The sequence below is a fragment of the Montipora foliosa genome, chromosome 10 (assembly GCF_036669935.1).
Source record: "Montipora foliosa isolate CH-2021 chromosome 10, ASM3666993v2, whole genome shotgun sequence".
In the NCBI taxonomy this organism is placed as follows: Eukaryota; Metazoa; Cnidaria; class Anthozoa; order Scleractinia; family Acroporidae; genus Montipora; species Montipora foliosa.
The window spans coordinates 31,005,081-31,022,580 of NC_090878.1; the positions used below are offsets into that span (position 1 = coordinate 31,005,081).

At 39.6% G+C, this 17,500-nt stretch overlaps 2 long non-coding RNA genes across 3 annotated transcripts; both read right to left on the bottom strand.

The window, feature by feature from the left end:
• Window positions 1-4,742: 4,742 nt before the first annotated feature.
• On the bottom strand, window positions 4,743-10,547 carry LOC137973215 (uncharacterized). Of its 2 annotated transcripts, none has more exons than XR_011117184.1 (3): window positions 10,046-10,547; window positions 6,771-6,838; window positions 4,743-5,485 (listed from the first exon to the last, which is right to left on the bottom strand). It is a non-coding gene; the product is annotated as an uncharacterized lncRNA (long non-coding RNA). The 2 variants fall into 2 exon arrangements; XR_011117183.1 differs by lacking the exon at window positions 10,046-10,547 and adding an exon at window positions 6,957-7,285.
• Window positions 10,548-11,606: 1,059 nt separating this feature from the next.
• LOC137973214 (uncharacterized) lies at window positions 11,607-15,342 on the bottom strand. The gene is made up of 2 exons (XR_011117182.1): window positions 15,139-15,342; window positions 11,607-12,994 (listed from the first exon to the last, which is right to left on the bottom strand). It is a non-coding gene; the product is annotated as an uncharacterized lncRNA (long non-coding RNA).
• Window positions 15,343-17,500: the final 2,158 nt, after the last annotated feature.

A 17,500-nucleotide genomic window follows, 5' to 3' on the forward strand; every position in this document is an offset into this window, starting at 1 on the left:
TTTTTTCCACTCCGCGAGAAAAGCTTTGGACGCGTCACGAGCCTTAAATACAAAGCTCTTCGTTGTGAAATACGCGTGTGGTATATACGATTGGAATCGCCGTTCAAGTGCCGTAACACATGGCATTAAGGAGAAAAACACATGATTAAGGAGAATAAGAAGATATTTATTTGGGGCGAAGGAAAGAAAATCAGTCTGAGAAAACGTTCAGCTTAAAAAGAAATCAAGATTTAGAATTAACTGTACGAGGGAAGACAATGGGTTAACTAGCGAACCAAGTAGTTTGCAATAGGCTCTTCTCCATAACAGTGTCGAGAAACCCCAACTGGCAAGATGGCCAAATTTTAGAGCGTGGTAGTTTTGAATTCGCGACCAACTTAAGATTCTAGCTACGCCTCACTTAAACGAATAGCGTTCATTCTTGTATAAGAACACCTTCAAAGAATACAATAGTAAGCAGGTATTCTAGAATCGACTCCAACCTTTCGAGCCAGTACATACCCAGCGCCTTTACTTTTAAAAGAGGCTCACTCTGACGGAATCCTCCTTTAAAATTCTAGAGGATCCTAAGAGAAGCAGAGACGCTTGAGTCCAAATTTGCCAAAACACCTTAGGATTTAAGATTTACCCCAAGTGACCACAAGGGTGTGCGGTCCAACTCAGTAGGAGTAAAGTAGCTGGGTAAATCGCAGGTGACGAGACATTTGTTGCTGTTCCGCTTAAGATGCCGTTACAGTCTGCTAACGGAAAGGATTAGGAAAACTGCCATGCCATTTTAAATGGACACGTGGGAATACGGTAAGGTCGCTTCTCAGTTGATAGGGTGCAAAATTTATTTGGCGCCACTACTCAATTGCTTATGAATGTTTCGGAGAAGAAAACCTCAGTTACTGACAAGATTTTCAAGGGAACTTTGTAACGAAAGCTAATTCGACCATAAACTCCAGAAGGGGACATTTCAATGCTCTTTGTCTTGGAATATGGCTACAGACCGTTTGAAGAGATATTCTAATTTTTTTCAGCCAGGAGAATTAGATCTGTTCGGATTTGTACATGAGTTAATTAAAGTGCCCAAAAGGGTTTCTAAAGAGCATCAAATCTTCCTTTCAAGATATTAATACTGTAGCCAATTGTTTATCCGCCACCGACCGAACCTTTTCCGCAAACAACTTGCCTTCCGAAAATAGTGGCCATGGCTGACCTGAATAAGTGCCAAAAAAATGCAACAAATAACCCTTAGAAAAACATGACATTATTTGTTTCTTGGTTGCGAATCTCTATGATGTGATTTTATTAGTCGTTTGTTGTTTTCGCCTACCCCCCCCCCATCCCCCCACCCACCACCCCCCCCACATGGAAGTATAAGAGACTTCAAGTCGAAATTTGCAGCACGAATATTTAAACGAAATATTCAGATCGGCGTGCCTAACTTTTCTGGTCTCCGTGAATCGATGTCTTCTGAATGATATCAAAAAAAAAAAAAAAAAAATAGGCATTCTAACCTTTCAAATTTTCTCGCCGAAGTAGTTGGGAGTAGCGTAGAATTTGCGGAGCTTTGGTGTCCGATTCAATCAATTTCATATTGAAATTAGTGTTTCCCTTTTCGGCAATCCTCACATTTCAGCTGTTTTTTAATCAAAACTGAGCTCAAACTGCTAAACACCCTGTTACTTATCTTGCATAAGACTAATATCTACCATCATTGTACTCGTTTCTTCAAAGAAACTACAAAACTGTCATCGGTATTGTTTGTTAGTCAAGCAACAAAAGCGTCCGTTCTTACCTCAATTTACGATTTAGTGGCCCTTTTGATAACTTTAGTTGAGTTAAAAATGTTCCTAGGGGATAAAAAGTTTCTAGTATCCGAGTGAGAGGTGACCCTCGCTGTTTTTTTTTGCTCGAGCTTTGACCGGAAAAAGGGTTTCCCAAAGGGCTTTGGAGATTATCCAGTTAATTAAGTAAATCTCATGCAGGTATGCACCGACCTAAAAGTGAATTAAATTTTTCTATTGCTCAAACTTCGACCCTTTTTTTTTCCTTAAAAGCTAGTGTATTGGTCAATCAATTTCCACTCCTGTCAGACACGTTAACCGCGTATTGAAAGATTTCCAATAAAAAAAAAATTTCGCTGCCATGTGCTTTCCAAATTTAGCAACTCGTGACAACCAATAGGTCATTTTCTACCCTAGTAAAAACAACGCTCTAACTCTGTCGAGTGCTTCTTTATCAACATTCTTCAGAAGTATAAAAATCGTAATTCAAGGTCTTTCAACCTTATGTCGGGAAGTTCTGGATTTAAATAATGTCGAGGGAGTACCATTAAAGTTGGAAACAAAAAGAAAAGAAGAGAAATTGAATTGTCCGTGTTATGTGGGAAGCTAATGCCGCCCGCTGTTTGTGCATTCCAGTGATGCCAAGAGCACACTTGGGCATACATCAGATGAAGATTGATTGTCCTTTTGTACTAGTAACCCTACAACATCATGTAAAAACGGCACAATTTAGCCTTCTTGCAGGCTAGAGTCGGCATTTGTGGGAGTATAAAGCTCACCCAATATGGCTACCCAAGATTCGAAGATTGTGTTCATGTTTTAGTATGCCATATGATTTACCGTCTATTCACCGCTTTGGGACTTACAAGCCGAACAGATGAGGTCTTCGGCAGGGTTTAAGTCGCTCTTGAGCCTAGACATCACTGGACCCTTTTGAAGGAAGTTCTAGATTTCCGTTTTCAAACTACAACGCCTTTTATACTAGCAAAGTAGGATCTTTAAGCCAAATCTATGAACTTGAAATGTACGTGACTGAATGAATCATCCAAATCTGGTTGATATCAGATTCCATTTGTGTCATCGCCATTCTGTTGTCTGAGCCGCATCCTGTGTTCATGAAATCTGAAGTTGTTTTTCCTAAATTTTCGAAAACATGCTTTGCGTCACTGATCACAAATTACCGTCTCAATCCAATAAATGGTCTAAAAATACATGTTTTTTCGAGAATATTACAAGAGCGGATGTAATTTGATTGGTATCATTAATTGTGAATGCTACATTATAAGGCAAATACAATGCACAAAGAATATCTTATCCCGGGGATACTTAAATTGGGTACAAATTAAGTTAGCCGATTTGATCTATTGTTTATTTTCCCGCAAAACCTGCTTTAAAATAGACACTTTTCTGGCGCTGATGGGGACAGATCTAATTCCAGATTCTTACTCTTGTGTAATGGACTATTGGCAAAGTTAAAAAACAAAAGAATTGGAGCAGATTCACCTTAACACCTTAACATTTTGCAGTTATGAAGGTAACTATGAAGCTGCTCCAGAGAATTTCCTTTAAACCTTGCAGAGAATTTATCTAAGCCTTCTTATCACTTTCCAGCAACTTTCCAGTTCGTTTTTTTGAGATGTAAGTCAAGGGGGATTCGTATCCATTTGTCTGACGAAAAACGTTTAACTTAGGGTGGGGGTAAGGAAGAAAAAGCGCTTTTAATCAAACGTCAGTTTGGATCGCTCTAGTATTGTTAAGTCCCTTAATTCCCTACTTTACAAAGAGCTAGTGCATTATTATTGTTAGTGCATTATTGGTATGCATCGCATATAGGTGTTTAACCTTCGCATCGCGCTGAAGGACCTTTCCCACTGGCAGCTAGTTACGGGCAAAGTGGATAGTATTTTGAGCAGAGTGATTATGTTGGGAAATTCATCCTCGTCGCGCTGACCTTCAGACCTCTCTTACCATCTGGTCGTACAAAGAGTTTAAAGAGGCTTTTTCCGAAAACACAACAGTGAAAACAACAAATAAATAACAAAATTTTGGGACCCTAACCCCCCGAACCCCCCCCCCCCCCCTCCCCCTTCTTACGGCTTACGGGCCTGTAAGTGTGTAAAGGCAAACTATACGGTGTTTTTGAATGGCTCTTTTATTGGCATGGCTACCTATTATGTCAGATCGATGAGTGCATCTCGCTAAACAGTTATCGGTGTTTCATATAGGACCATAATTTTGCCGTTGCATGGAACAGTTGGATATATTCATTCCTTCCAAAGAATACAGTTTGTTCGTCAGCACAAATCCCTAGATGCCTTGAGCTAGCGTTTCCTTTGCTTTTTGTTGATCTAAAAGCTGACTAGAAAGACTGGGATCAGTATTTGGCAGAGAGAGTTACCAAACACGCGGTGTTAACCGCATCACAAACGTAGTAGCTTTGCACTCCTTAATGCGAGTTCAGAAATTAAATACGTTGAAGGGTTGAGCAATTATTGAAATCGTTTTGAAAGAAACGTAAAACTTTCTTTAGCGCAGAGAGAAATCACAATAAAGTTTTCCGCCTAAGATGACCAAAAAGGCGGTTTGCAACCAGTCCTAGAGACACAGATAAGACATAAGGGACAAGCACCCTCCGGTCGCCTGTTACCTTTAGGTGCGTTTTCATGTCCAAGCTTTCGTTGATTTTCTCACTTCTTCATGAATACTTGATTGGATCGCTCGCAACCAAGCCACGACACGCAGTGGGCCCTGTTTAGACCTTTTTCACTACTCGATCCGTCCAGATACGAACTACTTAGTGGGCACAATGTAAGTAATTATGAGTTTTGTTAATTCTTACAGCGCCTTTCGAGAGCTCTTGGTCTAATAGCGCGTCAAGATGACCACGTAAATCTGGAGTAAACTAGAAATCTGGTTCATATTCTCAGCAACATTGTGCACAGATATTTGAAATGAAAAAAGAGAGGGGAATTGGCGCCAAGGAAGAACGGAAAACGACTCTATGAGTGTTTGCGAAGTGCGTCCATGTGATATATATAGGATGGAAGCTTTAATCAACTTTGTTTATCTGAGGGTCACAGTGTCACTTTTTCCACGTGCAAGTAGAATCGTGTTCCTCTAAGAGCTTTAAAAGTCATGTACGTTATGTCTAGCATAGGGATCAACAAGATAAGTTGCGATAAAAGGGGAAAAAAAAAACGGAAATCAACAGCTCAACACAGGAGAATCTAATGGACTGACCATTCTTATATGCAATATCAGGCACACTTTTAGAATAATAAATGTTGATTAAAGGACGCGGTCTGTGTTTTTAAAGATTCGTATCAGCAAATGGTCTTATCGAGAAGACACAGCCGCTTCCTTCGCTTAAGCTTGGTATTTTTCGATTTTTAGTTAACCTGTTTGTTTCCGCGGTACAAAAATAATTCCTTCCTTTTTCTTGTATTGCTTGAGGGACTCAATCTCTTTGTGAACCCTGTGAGTTCTCTCAGCGTCCGAGATTTTCGAATTTCAGCGTTACTTTTTTTTTGTCACAATCGTCTTGATAATCGCATTTAAATTAAATCATGTTGCTTCTACATGTACATTTTGGTGGACTCAATTCAACGAACTGTGGACCGTAGGCCGGTAAATCTTTTTTTACCTGGCGTTGGGGCAGGCGTTCATGCAGGTGATTATGGCCAGTAATCCTCGCCGAAATTTCCAGATATAAACTAAAAAAAAAAATGATATCTATATCTGAGTGCTTCCTTACTCCATGTCATGGACAACCCGTAAAAGATCTAATACCATAACATTTTTCGCCTGTAAAGCTGAACCTAAAATTGTTCACAATATTGGCTCTTTAGGCTTTAAGTGCCCGGTAATGCGCGAGTCCCAAAAGGAAACGTTTGCCACCCCTTTATTTCGAAGTTAAGGGCAGGTGTTTTTGAGAGACAAGAATTTCTTGCGAATCTTCCTTGAAGCTACCACAATGGTGAGATGTATTTTCGATATTGCTTCGCCACCGTTGTTGATAAGGGAAGCATTGTTTTAACACAAGAGTCACGGATTCTTGTTTAAGATAAATGCATTATGTACGTGCAATTTTTATCTCTGAGATGATCTTATGACTTACGTTGTCATTGCATTACAATAGCTAAGGAAATGATTATTTTAACCTTTGACTCCCACGAGTGATCGGTATGTAAATTCTCCTCACAATTTCAATGAAATGTTAGTCAGAAAGGTATTGAGAATGAAGATTATTATCAGCTTTAAAAGGTGTGATCTTGATATAACACCAAGTTCTCCTGACTACCCAACAAAAACTCTATGGTAATAGTTGGGAGATTGGACGTTTTGATCGTGAGAATGAAACGGTCAAAGAATGTGTTTTGTTCAGGCAAGAGCCCAAACGGAAGCTACAGCCTTTGTCACTGCTGTAAACCCAAATAAAATATTTACACTTCTTCTTTGTAAAAACTGTTTTTAAAAATACGTACAGGCTGGGATCAACCGAAATTTTTCGCAAATATTGAGAACACACCCAGTCAGCTGAGAGTTAAGAACGTCTTTATTTTGTTCAATTGTTACCGTATTTTGTTTTGTGAGTAGTATAAATAAAGGTGAAAGAAATGTAAAACGGCAGTCTAAAAGGACAATTAACACACACTTAGGATCGTTTTTTACCTTTGACAACGTGGTTTTCGTATTGTATGTTACACCTTGAAGAACAACTCAGTTTGTAATCGAATTTAGTACACCAGTAAACCTGAGAAGGTTTTCAGGCTCAAATCGCTAAAACGATTCAGCCTCACTTCTTTGCAAATTACACGTTCTTATAAGAAAAATAGTGTATCAATTGGCCTTTTACAAAGTAATAAATGCAAACTCAGTATACTGTTTAAAACAATACTATTAATTCAACATAGTCAAGAGAAAATTCATGTATTGATAATATTGCATTTACAGGTTAACCGTTTTTATCACGGATCATTCAAGACAAACATTACTCACCTCTTTGTCTAAAATTCCTCAATGTTCCGTTCCTCTGATCCAAACCTGTGTAATTCGTGACTGGCTATCTGTAAACACAATGTTTTGCATTAACTTAAAGAAATGACGACACTGCAATCAAACGCATTTGACCGCCTTGAGGCTTTAGGCGTTAAACGCGAAAAACTATCCAATATAGGTGCTCACGCTCTTTTCTGTCCGTTTTGGAACAGGTTAAACTGCAATGGAGCAAGGATGGCACAGTGGTGAGAGCACTCGCCGCCCACAATTGTTACCCGGGTTCGATTCGCAAACTTGGCGTCACGTGTAGGTTAAGTTTGTTTGTTCTCTACTCTGCCACGAGAGCTTTTTTCTCCGGGCACTTCGGTTTTCCTCTCTCAGTGTTCAGATATTCCCATGTCCTTCAGTTTTCCCCTCTCCTCAAAGCCCAACCTGCGATTTGGTAATAGTTGTTTGATTGAAAAACCTTACATAACAATGACCACAACCAGGTTTCCTGAGCCCGCGAGACTGAGCAAACCATTGTTTTAACGAAAAACCTCTGGTCAGCAACCTGTTTGATTTGATTTGATTTCTGTACGGTATCCCGAATTAGTGTCCCACCCCTAAATACAGTTGACACCAACCTCGCTCCCAGGGTTCTCTCCTACTCGTAGGAGAGAACCCTGGGAACGAGGTTGAGTTGACACTTGAAGATAAAGTGCATTATTAAGTTCTTACGTAAGGGTTAAGCCCCTTCGGTAATACCGTGATCATTGCCCAGTAACTCCCTGGCCTAGCGCCTTGAATTGTATTTTCTCAATGGAAAACGTAATAAGGAAATATCCCAGACGATGCATGTAGCGGTACTAGAAAATGCTTGAGAGTTGCCATCCAATTCACTTGAAGAAAACGGCGAAGCATTTAGTTCGAGAATTTTCTCTGTTTCAAAACTTGATCCTACCAAAAACCCATAGAAATACCCCCAAATGTCGCAAAATGGTTCCAGATGTTTGTTCTGTGCAAAAACAAATATTTTTCTTTTGTCAAATATCACGTCAGCTGTTAGGACAGACCTTATAACCAAGCTACATGACAAGAGATTATCAGAACTGTCCATCTTTTTTTTTTACCTTGAACTAAAAACTCTGAGGTTATTGCAAAGTAGTCATGTTATAACTGAACCGAAATTAGAATTATGAAGGACTTTTACTCACGCCAAATCATACCTTAAGAATTAAGGAAAAAGATCAGGTGTTAATTAATGAAATATTTTTGATGAAAGGAGGAAGTGGTGACTTCAAAAGATTTTTCGCATAAAAGCATCCGACCTTGAGACATTTTAAAGAACAAAAACAGGATGCCTTCAACCAATCTCTAGAGACACAATAACAATAGAGAAATGTATTATTTCTGGTGGACCACCAAAAGAAGCTAATGAGAGATTATTTTTTGTTTTCGTCCACCAGCATGGAGGCGATGACGTCACTTGAAAACTATCCGCATCATCTCACTCATCAGCAAAACAGGCTCCCGGTTTTCACTGTCACACCATCATCCAAACCATCAAACAAATAAAGTCAAGAATCAAAGAAATAAAAGAAGATGAATATTCAAACAGTCTCTCAAAGGTTCGGGGCTGTGCGATGTATCTTGCAGGAAATGATCAAAGAAATGTTTCACTCAAATTTAAAAGGCTTTGTATGGAGCCTGTGAGTGGCACAAATATGGCGACCGGAAGCGAACAAAAACATATGTCATCGAGTTTTGCTATGAAAAGCCTGTAGTCGTCTTCTGAGGGCTCATAAACATCTGTATGAGTACTTATTCTCATACAAGGAATGTTCAGACTGCAAAAATCTCAATGTATAAGTCACTTGTTAACCCACGTGACAGCATTCTCAGCCTTGCTTTACCACAAGACGAAAAACCCTATCAAACTGAAAATTTGTGAAAACATAAGTCTTCAGCTGTTCTAACAAACTAAACTAAACTAAAACCTCAAAAGGACTGATAATTCCCTTTTTTTAAAATTTTGATGACGTAACGTGAAGACCAAGAATAAACTCCGGCAGTTAATCAATATAATCCCTTGATTCATTTTCGTTTAATTAAGTTAAAGTCCAGTTATTTGCGCTGTCGACATGATGCCGGCCAATCTTTTTTGGCACAAAGACAAATTTATTTGGTCCCTTCCGGGTCATGAGTCAGATTGCTGCAAAAAAAAATGTTCCAAAAAATGATCTGGAATTTTTGGGCATCACAAAAAAATTCCCTTTGGAAATTAGCTCGACCAAGTTCGCTGTGGCGCTTCCCGATGGTAAAAACTGATTTTACTTGACCAAATGAGATGATTGTACCAGAATATTGAACACCGAAAAGCTTTCAAAACAGCAAAGGTTACCTTCATTAAGCTTCAGACAGAATTTCCAAATTTTCGTTCTTCTTGCGCATGCAAGTTGCACTGAAATGCTTGGTCACCTTTTCGATGGTGGTCTATATCTTCTATGTAAATTTTTTGTATATACGTATATTTAATTCTATTCAAACCTTGCCCGCCGCCGGGAATTTAGACACATTGCAGCTCGCGGATACCTGCGCCTACCTACATGCCATTATCGTGTAATTTAGATGTTTTCAGACATAACTACATCAATTTTTTTCTTTTTTACAATAACACATATGCACGTTTGGTCATAGTGCTCAATTATTATTGATCTGAAGTCGATAACCTTAGCGCAGAATTAAAAATAACATATTTCAAAGTGTGACAAAGAGGATGCAGTGCGGTAATTGGTGCTTATTTTTCTCTTGCTCCATACCCCCTAAAAGGATGGAGACTCGATAATCTGTAATAAATTACAATTGATGTTTTCAACTGAAAAAAATGATGCATTTTTTTAATCCACAGTTTCAGAGGCAACTACTTCGAACAGCACAATAGAAGGCATCACCAAGCTTCTCAGCTTTCAGTCTGATGATACTCTTCTGTGATTTTGGTCAGTTCTCTAAAGGTTGAGGGATGCCTTGACTATCTGAAAACACTCAAGAAAGTACTCTTCAGTAGCTCTCATTTGAAAGGTCCCATTTCAAACTTCAACCCCAAAAACCGTAACTCAAAGTCTCCTAGTACAATGACACAATAAACAGCAACAAAGAAAAGTACTACTCATTAAGTGTTGTATTCAATGGAATAAGCACACTATAGCTACTAATGACAGGAACTAACGACACCCTTTCAACAGATTCGAGTTATTACATACGGCGTAACAGAGACCCAAGAACATAAAAAGTACCTCAAGCGTCATTTATTCTTCACCGAGTCACTCGAAGTGGTCAAGATGATATCCTTGTCGATAAACGGGAGAAAGTCGCACTTGATGCACTCCAAATTCTGAGGGCTACAAGCAAGAGGACTAAATTCAAAGTTATTCCACTTCCTTTGAGCTTTTGGAAGCAACCTGGTCTCTCTTTATTCCTACTTTCCGGAAATTGTTTTCTGAACTGTAGCACGTGCCTCGTTTGGCACGAAGCCACAATTGTTTCACAACCTTGGCAAAAGTGATTCGGCTATAGGCGATATCGTCAACTTATACGGTGCCCCCTTTGACATATTATCTAGCGAAACGTGCTTTTTTCCGCCGGTCATCTTATGTAGTGTGATTAAAAAAAACATACACCAGGGTTAAGACCTCGAGCTCCAGAGGGCGTGTGATAAGTTTTAAAAGAAGGGGGAGAGGTGCACGCTTGGGGCTACTGTGTGGAGGCATGGATGGCGCGCGTGGAGTTTAGATTGGATTGGAGACGTTGCCAACCCCCCCCCCCCCCCCCCCCAACCCATCCTCAATGAAATGTGCTCACTGTCGCACGCTATCAGAAGCAAATCAGGGTGGCAAACTCTGGTATTGGTATTGATTCGTTTTCATAGGCTGAAACTGCAATTTAAGCTAATCTGTAGCATACAAAAACCAATTCCCACGAATGAATTACTGTTTGCTTCTGGATGACTTTTTTCTTCGACAGGGTATTTACTTTATGCCAAAATGCCTAATTAATCCTCGACCCGTCTTACCGCCTTTTCGAAGCCCCGCCTCGATTTTCGTCTGATTCGATCCTTCACCTCTTACATAGAGAGGAGTTAAGTTTAAGGTGGTAAGTCGATCCCTGTCACATTTGATTTCCTAACCATTATATTACCTCTAATCATAAGCGTATTATATTAGACTTTGATACTGTTGCATGTCCAGCATGTTGATGTCTTCATCGCGTTTTTCAGTTATTTCTATCCTTGTTTTTTGAAAGGAAACTTTGTTTATGTAACGGATTTTCTTGTTATTTATGATTATCTATTGCCAAGCTGGCCGTATATGGTACATACCGCGTTTTCTGTAAACAATGTTCAACTAATTAACAACAAACCGAGTTCATCCATCAGCGATATGGCGAGATCAAACTCCGCACTTAGAACTGACCCCATCTCCGACATATACTGCCAACGTCCACTACTGCTTGATTGAACTTTGATTTTAAATAAATACTCTCGTGAGAAATTGAGCGTGGTATATTTGCTTTTAATCCTTGAATGACTTTAAAGTCTTTCGGATTAGACCGATTTTCTGTTGCCCTTAACTTAAAACAATTGTTCAAGATCTCTGTTCGCTGTTCGCAAGGAGCACGATGGTCTTGTTGTTGTGGCTTGGACTAATGTATACGATATTCGCAAAAAAGAAGGGACAGCATCACTTTTTTGTCGCCTCTAGTTCCAATTTAAACGTGAACATTAATTTATGGAGAAACATTTGTATGACTGATATAACAAAGAGGTAATCGCTAACGTAAATTATTTCAAAACCACACTCAGGAGATCAAACAAACTTTTTCTTGCACTTTCCAAAGGGAAATTTACACCCTCAAAATAGGACACTATAAAACCTTGCTCAGTATAGTACTTAGGGGAGGGCAATGAGCCGACAAGAAATTTTCCTCACTTTAAATAAACGTTTTGTCCCCTATTAAATGGCGCTAGTTCTTTCTTCTTAACATGAATGTAGTCCTTTTTTGAATATCCTGGAATCTGCGAAAACGTTCTCTTTCCAAAACAGTGGTCACCACGCCTTTCTAGTCTAATTCTCAAAATACCTGTTTCAAGCATGGTAGAGCGGTTTTCAAATGAGTCTCGTAAAACCAAAACAAAAGTAATTACTTTGGCCCATCCAAAAAGACGGAGACAATTCAGTAAACCAATCAAAATTCGAAGTAATTACACGTAGCCGACACAAAGCGTGGCGAAAATCTGCACGCGCGAGCCACGATTGGTTTTGGTTTCACTTCTGATTGATGGAAACAAATGTTGCTTATTGTGTTCTTTGCACCATCCATGAGTTTGCATTAAGCACAAGCATTCTCTCATGCGACTACTCGGTTGGAGACCAATCAGAGGCGTTAAAGTCATCAGACCCATACTGATTGGCCATGATTTGGCGGGAACCTTATTCTAAATTTAGATAACACAGTAAACGGACTGACGAAGACCCAATAAGAGATATCAACACGTTTTGATTATGGGATTCTGGTCAATGATGTATGTAGGAATCCTTTGATGGTCGCGTAGGTATGCTGTGGTCCAACGAATGCCCTAGCTTCTTCTTCTATACGAATTCAGATCTCAGTGGAAGAGTTCTGATACTGCGTTCTATTTCACGGTGAACGATAACAACAGGTCGTGTTCTTCTATTTGTTCTTCTTTTCCAGCACCGCACGTGACTACAGGACATGACCAACGCCAGGCAAGTTAAAATCGTCGTTGTGGCAAAAAATCCAGCTAAGATAACCAGGTACAATCGTGGTATGAAAGGCTCTTCCTTTTCAGAGGGTAAGTGATCGCATTTCTTACCGTCACATTCCTGAAAACAACGCCTTGCGCTGCACTTGAAAGAGCATTCTCCCGACAAACACTGCTGGCCACAATATTCAACGTCCTTGGTGCATTCCATTTTGCAGCCATGGCAACGTTGAATGCATGTCCCGGATGAACACACGAGCTTCTTGCACTTCGGTCCTTCACAAGCTTGGCTGCACTTGGTGAAGGCGTGTTTGCCGTCACTTCGCGTACACTTACATGAATCGGTGTTGCACTTTTGCACACATCTATTTAACATCACCGAGTTACATTTTTGTGTCGATGTGGAAGCAGCAGGGCGGATGGCGGAAACAATGATGATTGGGATAAACGCAATAAGCATCATCTGCAACATGCCCAAAATATTCATACTCAGGTTAACAATGATATAACTGCTCGAGCTTCTATGCATCAGTTTTGTGGGTGCCGGGGTGAGAAAATGTCGGCTTCCTAAATGCTTTCACACGATTACAGTTGATTCAACCCTAAGAGGAGAATCAAAAACCAGCACACTACATAATATCGATATCCTTCTCCACAAAGAATCCTCCCATTTATGCTCAAATTTTCATTGCTTACGTTTTGAACCGTGACCACGCCTATTGTGGTACCCCTTCGCACCAAGCATCCTCATTGTCTCACGTATGTGCAGACACAGACCGCATTAGATGAAATTCCATTTTTTCATCACGCAGTGTACCTTGATTGTCTAACCGCGAACGGTCTCCGGCTGTGCAGTAGGTATTACGAAAGAAAGATCTAGAAAAAGATCTGGATCATCGATCATATATGCATATATTGCCGCTTGCAAGAGAGACTCCTCAGGATTAAGTCTGCAAAATTAATAACGAGGGACGAGTAAAGTGTTCTTTGGGATTTATGTCCCCCTGTAAAAATCCACCCAGGCAGCCCCCTCGCCTTGGTGTAGAACAGGTTGCCCTGACAAAATTAAAATAATGTTTTGTTCTTAAATCGTGTCTTAGGGATAATGTGTATTAATCGGTTAAAACTTTGATTCGTCATTTGTTTTGCTTATTCGCCAAACAATGATGCTTTATAAACGAGTCAAGAAACTCTTCTTCGCTCAAGTCAGCCTTTGGGTTACATTTTGCCGATTGTGCCTTTTGTCATATTTTTTTCTTGATTCTACAGATTCAACAACAATGCGAAAAATTGTCATACCGTAGGCAAGGCTGTTCACTTGATTAGTGGGACGATAAGTTTAAAAGATGACAGGTTTTCTTTTTTCAAATGGGATTATTTTAAGAAGATATTTTAAAAATGGTATCGTATTTTCTTTTTGTCGCAAACAGCTCAATTTGAAATTCCTGAAAAACAGAGGTGTGGCTGAATGGGATCCTTCAACAAGAAATTATGTTTACCAACTTGATGACAGCTTTCCCAGCAAAATGACAGGCTCTAAAGCGACATTAAAGCTCAAATGTTATTTTGCGATCCTCAAGAATTCTAGAGAGACAAGATACTGTGCAAAACAACACAGATTGCAGAATAGAGAGGATCTCTCGCAAAAACACTCTACTCGTCAAACTTTAAAATTTACTTTATAGGACAAACCAATTTTAGCGTTTCTCAAGGGTTTTGTAACCCTAAAAGATGCTATTTTCAAAAAAGAATACAAGAAAGAGTTGAAATGATTTTGATTTCTTTATGAGGCCAACACAGTCCCTGAAGGTATCTCGTCGGTTAAAAATGTGGCGGGTTTTAAGTGGAACCGTCAATTTATGCATTAAACCTTTGCGTGTTCCATGGACGTCCTCCCTGACTGTTTAGCAATGGCGTAACTAACATGTATACCTGGCGATGAGCCGTTTGGAAATGTCGGCGATTAAGAATTTCATGCAAGAAAGGCTCCAGATGATAACCTATTTTGAAATGAGCGGAAGGACCAACAGCTCTCGCGTTTTGACACTGAACAAATAAAAATCAAAAGTATCTTGAGAAATACGTTGGGAGTAACAATCGAGTCAGTATTATACTAACAGTTTGTTGTTAAACGTTTAAAGAACGAGTCACTCAACAGAATGCGTCTCTTTGGACCCACTGACGAAAAAAAACTGAACAACCGTGAAAGCCCTCATCTCCCTTGATCTTTGCATGTTATAAGTTCATGTTACAACTGATACTATGTGAAATCTAAGATGTTGTGATACAGGCACGCAAAATGTTTCACTATATATGTCTCGGGCACTTTTATTCTTTATAAATTTTAAACCAGACTTTGCGTTTTGCCCATGGCTCTGCTAACTGAGTTATCGTTATTCACAAGAGTCAGAGAAAGGCGACCGCAGTGCGTCCGGTCGAATTTTTCTTATTGTTGTGGTGCAAATTGTTTAAGACAATAGCTCTTATGTTACCGACCGGTTATCACTTCTTAAATTTTTAGTCCAGAGTCGTCCTCGTTTGACACGGCCGTAAAGTTGTGCAAAGCAAGCGAAAAATGGATTGAAAAGACCTCAGTGGTACCTTTACCTCTTCTCAAAGTGAGTTTTGAAGCTCCAGGTCTTGTTCTCGATGGAAATCCCAACTATCTTAGAGAAGTCAGTTCGGAGGAAACATCGAACAATAGCTTTGTACCTGATTGTATTCCGATAATTCTTTTGCGTGGTCTTGCCGTGTAATACGAGTTGTTATTGTCCAACTGTATTTGACATTAGTTAAATACCGTTTATCCAATAGGGCTAAGGTCATGCCATTAGTATAATGAATTACGAAATCGTCTTCAAATTGAACTTTTGATAGGCTGAGAAAAAATGACAAGAAAATAAAACAGATTTGATCGAAAGATATGTAATAGGGGAACTTTATATGATTGACGGCTAATCATGGTTTGGAGTCTGTTAGCCCAGAAACAGTTTTGGAATTTTAGACCAATTTCATGGAGACACTCAGTGTGCAGGCGAAAAAAATTAGACTGCAAACCTCGGCCGGTCAGAAGCGTGATAGTAACAATGCATCTTTTTGCGGGCATGGATTCAACGTGATGAAAAAGCGACGTTTTTTTTTTAACCCTTTGACTCCCAGGAATGATCGGTATGTAAATTCTCCTCACACTTTCATTGAAATGTGACTCAGACAGGTATTGAGAATGAAGATAATCATCAGCTTAACAGTTGTGATCTTGATATAACACAAAATTCTCGTGACTACCCAAGGAAGAACTCGATGGTACTAGTTGAGAGAATGAACCTTTCGGTCACGGGAATGAAAACGATTAACCAGAGAACAAACAGAAGCAAGCCACCGGCGGTAAAGGAATCTTCTGTGACGAATTTCCCGTTCATAATTAATTGTTTTCCATCACACGTGGGGCGCAGTGAATGTCTGTACGGAGAAATCCGCCCTCGTTAAATATCCCGGTTGGTGGACCTGAGTGAATTTATTACCTTGCAGGCTTCTGAGCACAGATGGTGAATTTGACAGAGAAATTTAGCTCGAATGCAGAAAGCCAAATGTCTTATTATTATTATTATTATTATTATTATTATTATTATTATTATTATTATTATTATTATTATTATTATTTTTCATAAGAACCCTTTTTTCCACCAGAAACATAATCCGAGTGAGAGTCAGTTACAACCTCGTTCCCAGGTCTTTTCACCGCCGAGAGAAAAAAAAGCCCTGGGAACGAGGTTGAATCAGTTAAGAGGGCCTTTATTTTGCTCGTTAGTGTTTTGTTTTTGTGAGAAGTACAAATAAATGTAAAACAAATTTAAAAACTATACTTAAACAGGAAAATTAACTCAAATATTTTAGGGCGTTTTTTAACATTAACGATGTGGTTCTATTAATATTGCAAGATACACTTAGAAACAACTGAACCGGTTTACAGCCGAACGTAGCATGCCGCACTACTAGACGTGCAACAAGAGACATGCCAAACCGGGACGAACCTGAGAAGAATACCGTTGAAGACGAAGTGTCCGAATTCGACTCCAGTAATGAAGAAGAAAGTTGTTTGAGTGAAGATCTTATAGAACAAGAAAGCAATTTAGGGAATCTGCAAATTACTCGATGTAGATTTTCTCATTGGTGTGTACATCCCGATTTCGCCGATCTGTTCGTTTTAACAGTCGATTAGTTTTCTAAAGTAGAGCCAGCTGCAGGAGCAGGAAATCAGCTGTCTCTAGAAAATGGCCAGCACCTGTCGTTGCTGACAGTTACTTTCAGTTGCGCTGGGTAAGGCACAGCAAAGAAATTACTCCATTACGGCGCACTTTGCCTCTCACCTGAGCTGACTTAAGTGTATCTTTTCAACATTAACAGCAAACAGAAATGCAATCACATAATGTCCAACCATTTCAATCCTTTGTAAGCGGCGTTTTTCAGTCTAACTAAACTTTTGAGTACGTTAAGTCATTACATTATTGATTAATGAGAGGGCATTATTGGTAATGTGGAAGCGATATAATTGTCGATCAGTTAAATATGGCATTGAGCTGGAGCAAAGTGGCTTCAACCAAGCGGGATCGGAATGAAAATGCTCATTGCGGCGGGATGGCGGAATGGAATAAAAAATAGCCTATTTTGGACCATCATGTACGACCTACTCAGACAGCTACCGATCTTGTCACAGACCGTTGCATATCATATGGCCGAAACCTGGCTTTAGGCGAGATAAGCATGGCGGAAGACACAAAGCTGGCAGCCAGCAGGGAAAGTTTCCCTAAGCGACCCTTTACGGGATAAGCGCTTGGTGATGGGTGATAATGATGATGATGATTTCGACTTCGGGAGACATGCGTTGCTTTCAGTCACTTTCACGAAAGGAAAAATTGGACCTTGATCACCGCAGATCAACCAACTCTCTTCGTTCGACAGTGAGTTTCAC